Source organism: Numida meleagris, chromosome 6 (genome assembly GCF_002078875.1).
Source record: "Numida meleagris isolate 19003 breed g44 Domestic line chromosome 6, NumMel1.0, whole genome shotgun sequence".
NCBI lineage: Eukaryota > Metazoa > Chordata > Aves > Galliformes > Numididae > Numida > Numida meleagris.
Window position 1 is genome coordinate 48,788,515 of NC_034414.1, and position 9,402 is coordinate 48,797,916.

The 9,402-nt window shown below is 35.2% G+C and overlaps 1 long non-coding RNA gene across 1 annotated transcript; it reads right to left on the reverse strand.

Annotated features, from left to right (window-relative positions):
- On the reverse strand, window positions 1,280-5,051 carry LOC110400794. Its single transcript, XR_002440082.1, has 3 exons — window positions 4,717-5,051; window positions 2,225-2,370; window positions 1,280-1,366 (listed from the first exon to the last, which is right to left on the reverse strand). It is a non-coding gene; the product is annotated as an uncharacterized LOC110400794 (long non-coding RNA).

A 9,402-nucleotide genomic window follows, 5' to 3' on the forward strand; every position in this document is an offset into this window, starting at 1 on the left:
GGAGAGAGGGGAAGGAAACCCAATTCACTTGGCTGTCATCCAGTTTAGATGCTTCTGGATCTGATGCCTTCAGTTTGTTTCCCATCACAGATGTTTGATATTGCTTATTATAATTGTGTATTTCCTCTACTGTCTAAAAAAAACCCCAAGGCTGTTTTCAGAACAACACGAAATGTCTTTATGTGACGTATTCATATGATCTCATGGTTTTGAAATCATTCTGGTATAGAGACACACTGTAGGGCCATAGATACCTAATTTTTGTCCTCCTTCTAGTCCTCTGTGTTTTGCCAGTTTCTATGAATACATTAATCAAGCACTTGAGGGCACAGAGGTTTTGCATATAATTTTACCTAGACAACATCTTACCAAGCTACCAAAAGCTAGCCTCTTTCAGGGAAAACAAAGACTACCTATTATACCTCTTAGGTCAATCACCTCTCCTTCATTAATGTGTTCTGGTTGTTCCTCCCACTAATGTACACACACATATATATATATATTATCTATCTCTTTCATTACTGCTATTAGAGAACACCATAACAAACCACCTCTGGCACCTCATCTTCAACAAAAGAGGAATGACTATTCTCCAGAGTATGCATCTCCATGTTGTTAACATTCTGTCCCTGCCTATCTTCACTTAACCTTACCTTATTTCTTGTTTATGTGAAGAAGTCTTCCCTCCTTTCCTCCTTTCTTTTAGTGGAAAGAAAAATAAGAAAATAATAATAATAATAAAAAGATAAAACCAAATTCATGATTTTTCCATCAGGATTAAAAAGAGCAACTGCATTTTTTCACCCTCTTTTAGAGGCCACTTTTAAAGCTCTAAAAATATTCTGTATGGATTGCACCAAACTATGTTCTGGAGTGAACTTTCAAAGTTCAGTAGAGCTGCATGGCTTTTCAGATAGAAGGATCATGAACCTCTGTGTTCAATTTGTATGTTGTTTACCTGAAAGAATTTTTTTTTCCTGAATCTGTGCTTCAACATGCTAATATAAATTCTGAGCATGAAGAAGAATGAATAATGACCATGTTATTTATCACTATCATTTCTTTATCATTATCAATTTTTTACATTGATCCACAACCCTGCTAAAGTGACAGAAAAAGAATTAACTTCTTCCTAAATAGCAGTTACACTTTAATCAAAGCATTAACCACAAGTCACTAATAAACAGTGAAAATTCAACATGAAAATGCAGGAGTAACCCCAGAAAATTTTAAAGTCAACAAACAAATACAAAGCAATATCATATTTATTAAAGAATTTGCACATCTTCAATGCATCCTTGTCCTTAGTGTGTTAAGCTAGAGACCTCTGAAAGCTATGCTGAGAATTAAGGAGTTTCCAGATGTCCTGTTGATGAAAGAAGTGCATATCAGACTTAATTTTTAGGAAAAGCACTTATTTCCAATTGTTTCAAAATCATTTTATTTCAGATACTCTACTATCATGCCTAATCGTCATGAACTTCCTCAAGCTTTCTTCATTTTAAAATTCATAGTACTAAATCCTATTAAAATACACGTTGAAGTTGAGCTGGAAGCTTTTTCCAGAAATTATTTTCCCTGCAATCAATGTATAATAAAATTGTGTGTGTGTTTTCAATAACCTTGCATGTACTCAAAGAAACAATGTAAAAGACTATGCTGTCAGCTTAAGGGTTTTTTTGGAGAAGTTTTAAAGTTTAGGCCATCAGATCATCAGAAGACAGGTCCCTCAACAGAACACTTTCTTTACATATTGTATATGTTTCATTATGGGTGATAGATAATTGCCTTTACATTAGGTAGGGTGGATTTTACCTACTGATACATCCCTCAAAGTCTGTGGCCAGAGGGTAGTTGATTCATTTTTCTAGTAATGATGACTTATTTGTGGTTACTGAGTCATGCAAAAAAAAAAAAAAAAGGTATTTCTTTCTATTTTTACCATGTTGTTTTGCATGCATGGTATTAAAACTGAATTGCATAAACTGTGCCACTCGATCTACACACACAAGAAGCCTGTCTTGTTTCAGCTACAAAATAGGACATTATTGTGCTATAACAGGGGTTTTACTTGTTTGAGGGCTCCACCAAGGATGATTGGGTCAGCATGTATTCCCTGAATAATCTATATTATTATTTTCATTGCACTAAGACATCTTCATTTGTACACAGACAGATTTTGAAAGAATAATTAAATAAGAGATACCACTTTAATTTTACCTACCATAAAATCTCTGTCAAAGGTAACTGCTTCTTGCAGACTTCTTTACTTATAAAATGAAAAGACTTATTTTACGAGGTGTGTGCTTGATCTGATCTCCAGAAGATAGCTGAAATACCCATCACACTTCCCTTTCTTGCTATTCTCATCTGATGAACAAAAATATGACAAAATCACAAGAAGCAAAAGATTTTCTCAAACTTTTTCTTCCAAGATACAGTAAAGAGAATTTATTTGAAAAAAAGATACTGAAAAATCTTTTTCAACAGAGGCAAGCACAGTATCTCCTTCTTAGATACAGGATATATTTAGACAGTTTCAGGCCAAAATGCCTAACATGAATTAGTATTGTTCTTGGATAAACTGACTTGAAGAAATATTGGATGTGAACAAAGAAGTGTCATTTGCTTGTTTGCTTTCTTAAATTTCTTTCCTACTTCCATAATGGGCAATTTCCTTTATTTATTTATTTATTTATTTATTTGCCATGGATAAAAAGTTAATGTGACTATTAACATAAGTTGACAACGACTATTGGCTAATTATTGCTACAAGTATCTGATTGCCACTTAAATCATATAACATGGTTTTTTCCCCTCCAAGTCAGTGGAAAGAACACTTCTGAAAAAGCAGACACTCATTAAAGTGCTTAATTTGAATGAAGAAGATAACTTAAGGCATTATTTTGGAAAATTTAGCATGTAGATTTTCTTAGAAACTATGAAGCAGAGTTCATTAAAGAATCACAGCTGGGAAAGGACACACACAATAATACATCTCAATGCATTCCAATTTAGTGTAATTAGTATAATTAATATATAGAGAGTAAATGATTAAATATTCATAAAATACCTCAACTTTGTTTCCTCTATTACTACCTTGGTTTTAAACTACTTACTTTTCCATTTACTTAGTCAACCTGTAATCACTAGTTTGGCTGCATGCATTACACATAGTGGTTATAAGTAAGCCACTGTAGTTGACATCAGCTCCAACTTGTTTTTCCTTCTATTATGATTTTCTGATTATGCACTGAAAAGTTATTTGATTGATATTAGAATAGAAGACATTTGAAGAAAAAAATTAAACTGAATTCATGCCAGTGGGGAGGGGAGCTAACTCATTAAGGAAATAATTGAGCTGTTAGTTAATTTTACTTGTTATCTGTAGAAAAGGGCAAAAATTTTCCAAGGAATTAATATTCTTCCCTCAAATGATTAAAAGAACAACAAAAGGGTTTGTATCTTAGATGTATTTAGTAATTGTGTTCCTGACACCTTTCTTCATATCATCTAAGGCAGATGTAAGAAAAAAAAATACTGGTAATTTACAGAACATTGTAAGTGTCAGCTTTTCCTGATCAGTTTTTCTCTGCCCCTCCCCCAGTCTTATTAGCAGCAATTTCTTCTAATTGATAATTAATACCTTTAACTTTGTTAAAAGCAGCTACTCATATATCAAAATTTCCAGTTTGATACAGAGTGTTTTACGATTAGTGTAAATAATTCATAAAAGTACAAGTAAAAATATACTTGAAAGATGAATATCACATTTCATTTATTATTGTCTCTATTTTACAGTACTCTGAAGCTTTCTCTCCCTCTAAACCTATAAATATTTGTAATAACTGTTAAATCAATATAATAAAACTACTAACATTTAAACATCATTAGGCATTAGCCATGAGTGTAGAAAGATAACATAAATCCACATGAGTTCAAACAACGTAGTGAATGTTACTTCCTTTTTTCTAGAAACTTCAGTAAAACTTAAACCTGTCATTGAAACAAATTTTTGTTATAGCAAAATAACTATTCCATTAAAAAAAAAAAAAGAGAGAAAATATATTTCTCTGTATGTTAATTCCAAAGACATTGATGATGTCTTCAACATAAGGAATAGATCTTTGGACATGTGAATACTTGGAAAAATCAGTGTTATTTGAATGTTACTATCCAACAGAAAACACTGACAAATTACCTCAGAGCTTCCCTACAACCTTATTCTTTCTCTTACACCATCTTCTTTCAAGGCTCTTTGAAATAAGTGAGACATAACGATTTCAGTGATGAACAACTGTCAGACTGTTGAATACAGTCAGAACAACAACTGACTCATGATTTCAGGATTATCCCTTATTTAGTAGCTTCTTTTGATACTCTTTTGGCAAAAATAAACCCTTCATGTAGGGATAGGCTTGAGGTGGACTATTATCTTGCTCTAACAAATCAGAGGGGTTTTGATTTACAGAGATGTAACTTGCTGGTTAGGTATCGTAATGTTGAAATCACAAGCATTCACCTCTAATGAAAGTTTGCAGATCAGCTGCTTGCAGCTCCCAGGTCAAGTAACGCAGCATCATTAAAACTGAGCATCCTTAAATTCTACTGTATCAACATCAAAATCAATAGGTCAAATATTCACCTCCTCCCCCTTCTTTTCCATTATACAAAGAAAAAAAAAAAGGTACTGATGAAACTAGAGGGAATACTTACCAAGAAGAATCATTGAGTCTGTTCCAGAAGTTAATTCTCCACAAACTGATCAACTAGAGTATGCTTCAGGTCCTTCATGGCTGAGGAAGAAAGGGAAGAAGGGGGAGATTTATGGAGAAAGGAAGGAAGGAGTGTGCTGGATGAACTGCAGTCCCACTGGTACTATCAAGTGCAGCCTCTCCTGTCTTGTGGGAGTGAGGAGTAGCTGAAATTCAAGCATTGCAGATGCACTCCTATCGTAGAGCCAATATACTAGCACAGTTTGGCACCTGACAAAAGTACCTCTTTCCTTGGTATGTTAAGTCTGTTAAACAACAAATCACAGAATCACAGAATCCTTAGAGTTAGAAGGGATCTTTAATGGTAATCTAGTCAAACTCCCCTGCAATGAGCAGGGACATGCACAGCTAAATTAGGCTGCCCAGGGCTTGATCCAGTCTCACCTTGAAAATCTCCAGGGACGGGGCATCAACCACATCTCTGGGCAACCTGTTCCAGTGCCTCACTACTTTCACTGTAAAAGACTCTTTCCTTATATCCAACCTAAATCTACCCTCTTTGAGCTTGAAGCCATTTCCCCTTGTTCTATCACCACAGACCCTTCTAAAGAGTCTGTCCCTTTCTTTTCTTTAGCTCCCCTTTAGATACTAGCCACCTTCTAAGTAAGAAAGGCCATACAATACGAATCTCATTGACATGGGGATTAGTAAATCTGTCATATCACAAAAGGTCTCAAGAAGCAGTATGAGCTCTGGGCATAATACCTCATTTGAACAATCAGCTGCCACCTGTATTCTCCATTTCCATATAATTCCATATAATCTGAAGCTGCAGCAATAGAGAGAACATTGCTGTTGCCAAGAGTCAAACCATGGGCAACCATAATGAGGTCTGCTTTGGAGAGGGTTTGCTCAACTGATGACAGGAAAAGAGAAAAACATTGCTTATCTCAGCCACAGCCTTAGCATGCTGGAGATTTAAAGAGCTAAAATCACTTTCCAGTAGCATGCATAAATGGACACCAGGATTTCTGAACCAGACATGCCAGTCTAAACTTCAGCAATTAAACTGGTAGCTCATCTCTCTACTCTGTTTTCATTATCTCAGCCTTGTATAAAATGAATATCAGTCTATTCACTATCCTCTGAGAGTCACAGTCACATAGACATGGAGTCACCCATTCTGCAGCCACAGCAAAACAGACCACATACAAACAGTCAGACAACATCAATATACAGAATATATGCAAGCTTATATCTTTTTCTCCCCAAAATAAATTCATGCATCTAAATCTCACTGAAGAATTCTGTTGGAGCATATGGGCTTCTTATCGTATAAAATAATCTACACACTATCTGCATTCATCAATACTTACCATGCAGAAATGGGAAGAAATAGAATTATTGGTTTCACTTCTACTAACTTCAAAATAAATGTTATAGTTTTATTTCAAAAGAAGAATATACCTTACCATAGCATGTGAACAAAATTAATATTAAGTAGTAATACAAAATTCAACCATCTATTTTTGCTAGGTTTCGACATATGCCTGAATGCAGTATCTACTGTCTTCTCAGAACAGCAACATAAATTATTTTGGCTCATATTGTTTGGAAACCACTGGAGAACCATCAGTGATTTATCAGGGCTGTTCTGTTTTCTGATGTATAGAAGCTAATAGGTACAAACTGTTGCTAAAGGACCGTAACTAGTTAATTTAGGTGAGTATTTTCCTCACAAGACCTCATACTGCTCTTCAACCTGCTGAAATACAAAGTGCCAACTGGCATAACACTATACAACTCTGCTGCTAATATGAGGTATACTAAGCCAAAAACACAAGCAACTATTAGAAAAGAAAAGAAAGCAAGCAATGCAAATATCCATTTCAGAATAATAACGACGACAACAACAACAAAAACACATCAAATTTGCAAAGCACTGGTAAGACACGAGAAAAAGTGAGAATAAGAAATCTAAAGCAACAAAGAAATAGGAAAGATTTCCCTCTTGCGTGTTTTTGATAGTTTAGTTGTAATCTCCTTGAGTAAGCCTATGCAGTAACTTATGAAGACACATTGCTTTCTCAAGATATTCTCTGCATCCCTGTATTGTGAGATCATATTCAGATGCACTTAGAACGTTTAACAACTGGAAGTTGGCAGGACGCAATTTCTCCTAGATGCATTTTCTGAGATTATGATTAATTTTTTTTGTAAATTGAAATCCAAACTTTTGGAAGGGAACTGAGTCGATATGCATTTCAGTATCTTTTTTCTTCATGCTCATCATTTTCCTTTCATATAAGCATACTTAGCTTGTAAAATGAAAAGAAACTTCATATGAAAAAGAATTTTGAATTTCAAAATGTTTCAACAGGTTTTTTCAATCATTTTCTTTCCATTTGCTCTTAATTTCAGGAGAAACAGGAAATTAGTCAAAAGTAATCTTTACTACTTAGATTTCTGGTTGCAATGAATTATCATTTTATGTTGAAGATACATTTCAAAGAAGTGCTCCCAGACAAGTTTCAAGAACAGACGAAATAAAAAAAAACCTTTTGCCCAGCATTGCAATCTGAACAATGACTCTTTTACCTTCTTGAATGTTTTCTTTTTACAAAGCCAAATATTCTACAAATCAATATTGCATTGTCCAGGGAGATGTTCTTTGGTTCAACACCTTGATTTTGTATTGGTTTTTAAAGAGGCAACTATTTCTGGCAGAGCTGTTCTTTCCTAGCTGGGCCTTCTGTCAACCATATGCACATACAGAGTAGGCTTTTTCTCTGTAACGCTTTATTTTTAATCAGCTTGAGCTACCATGCTAGGATATGATGGTAACGACACCTGTGTGCGAATGTGGTCTAAAACAGACTCACTTCATGTGACCTCACAGAACAAACATTTTTACAAGACCCAGCACCAGAGTCAAGGCTCTTGTTGTAATATTGACACAAAGAATAACTCTTCATTAAAATTCCAAAGCAAGAGGACATTGATATCCTCCCTAGACCAATACATGCAGCACACTCCAGAAGTGGTTTGAGAGGTATCCACAGGATGGTGGTACCAGTACTCTCCTCTATATGAGCCAGGCTCTGAGAATGCTTTATTATCTTCTCCACATCCACTCCTCACAGCACATGATGTGTTTCACTGAATGCAGTTTTGTTTGAATAAAATACTATTTATTGCCTGTGTTCTGCTATCTGCCACTGCTGCTCACATGTCCACTACATCTATCTAGAGCACATAAGATAGCAATTTCTTTCCTACACCAGAACTAGAAGGTCTCAATATCCAACATCAGATGAGAGAGTGTTTCAGCCCTTCAGGGCCAGAGACTTACTAGAGCTAAACACTATGTTTGCTGCCTAATTTCAGTACCTTCCATCTGGCTCAGACTCTTGTTCCCATCAGCAACTGGTCCTGTTCCTAAGCAGTTTTCAGGGGTCTCCAGGTCTTTATTCAGCACTGAATATGCTGCTAAAAGATATGGACAGCAAAAGAGTCCTCTGGCATGCATCAGTTAAACTCCTCCTAGATCCATTGGATCCTGGATCACATGAATAAATATTTATATATAGGAGCTGTTTAAAATAGACAAATACAGTGGGGCCTGTACAAGAACAGCAGTATAAATATATATAAGCCCATTTCATTTTTCTGTTTTCCAGAACAACATTCTAGGACTGCTTTACATTTCCAGTGGGACCTGACTATATGGAAAGTACAACATACAGTAGAATTAACTTTTTTTTTATTCAGCCATTTTTGCTGTTCTGTATACAGGTCATGACCTCTCACCTCCTGTTTATTTCTTCCCACGTTGACCTTTCACTGAAGCACAGGGCTAATTTTGTGCTCCAGTGACCAAGAATAGGAATTTGTCACTTTATTCAAAATGGAATGAATACAGGTATGTCTGGCATTCTCAGCTGGGCTTAACCCTCTCCATGCTGAAAACAATAAATAGCCAAGTGATCTCTATTAGGAAATATCTTTTCTGAAGTTGTGCTACTTTTTGTAACAAAAGATCTTTTGCTTCTTTTGTCTGAAAAAGGGTTTTTCTTTTTCTATTCACAGCCGAGTACAGTTTTCTTTGTTACAAAATACAATGAACCAAACAGAAGAAAATGACAGGTTAGAGGTCCATAGAAATTTGAAATGGTTCTAAGAGAGAACTTTCATTAGTGTTAGGAAATAACCTCCATCTTAATTGTCTGCTGTACAAACAATGTTTTACATGTTATCTTTGACTGTGAAAGAAATAACTAATTTCTCCAGTAAGATGCCAGTAATGAATTCTTATGGACTAATCTTAATAAGTATGTGCAAAGTAATCTATGCTTCTCATGTTGAGTTATAAAATATAATTCTTTTCCTTATGCAAATACTTTCACTGGTACTTATCCATCTATTCAAATCTTCTGTGCAGTAGGGCTCTTTTCTGACTGCAGGTTCTGTAAAGGGAAAAGACGTCAGCGGATCTGTGCAGGATTTGAAGTCAACACTTAACTCCTGTGTTAGAATTACAAAGCATAAGGGTGCCAGCAGAATAACAGTAGGTCTCAAGTGAGACAGTCAGTAGATTCAAGCATGACCTGCCAATATGAAATAAGTTGTTCCATGAGCAATGGACTTCCAGACTCTGATTCTCTACAAACATATCCTTTATATTTAT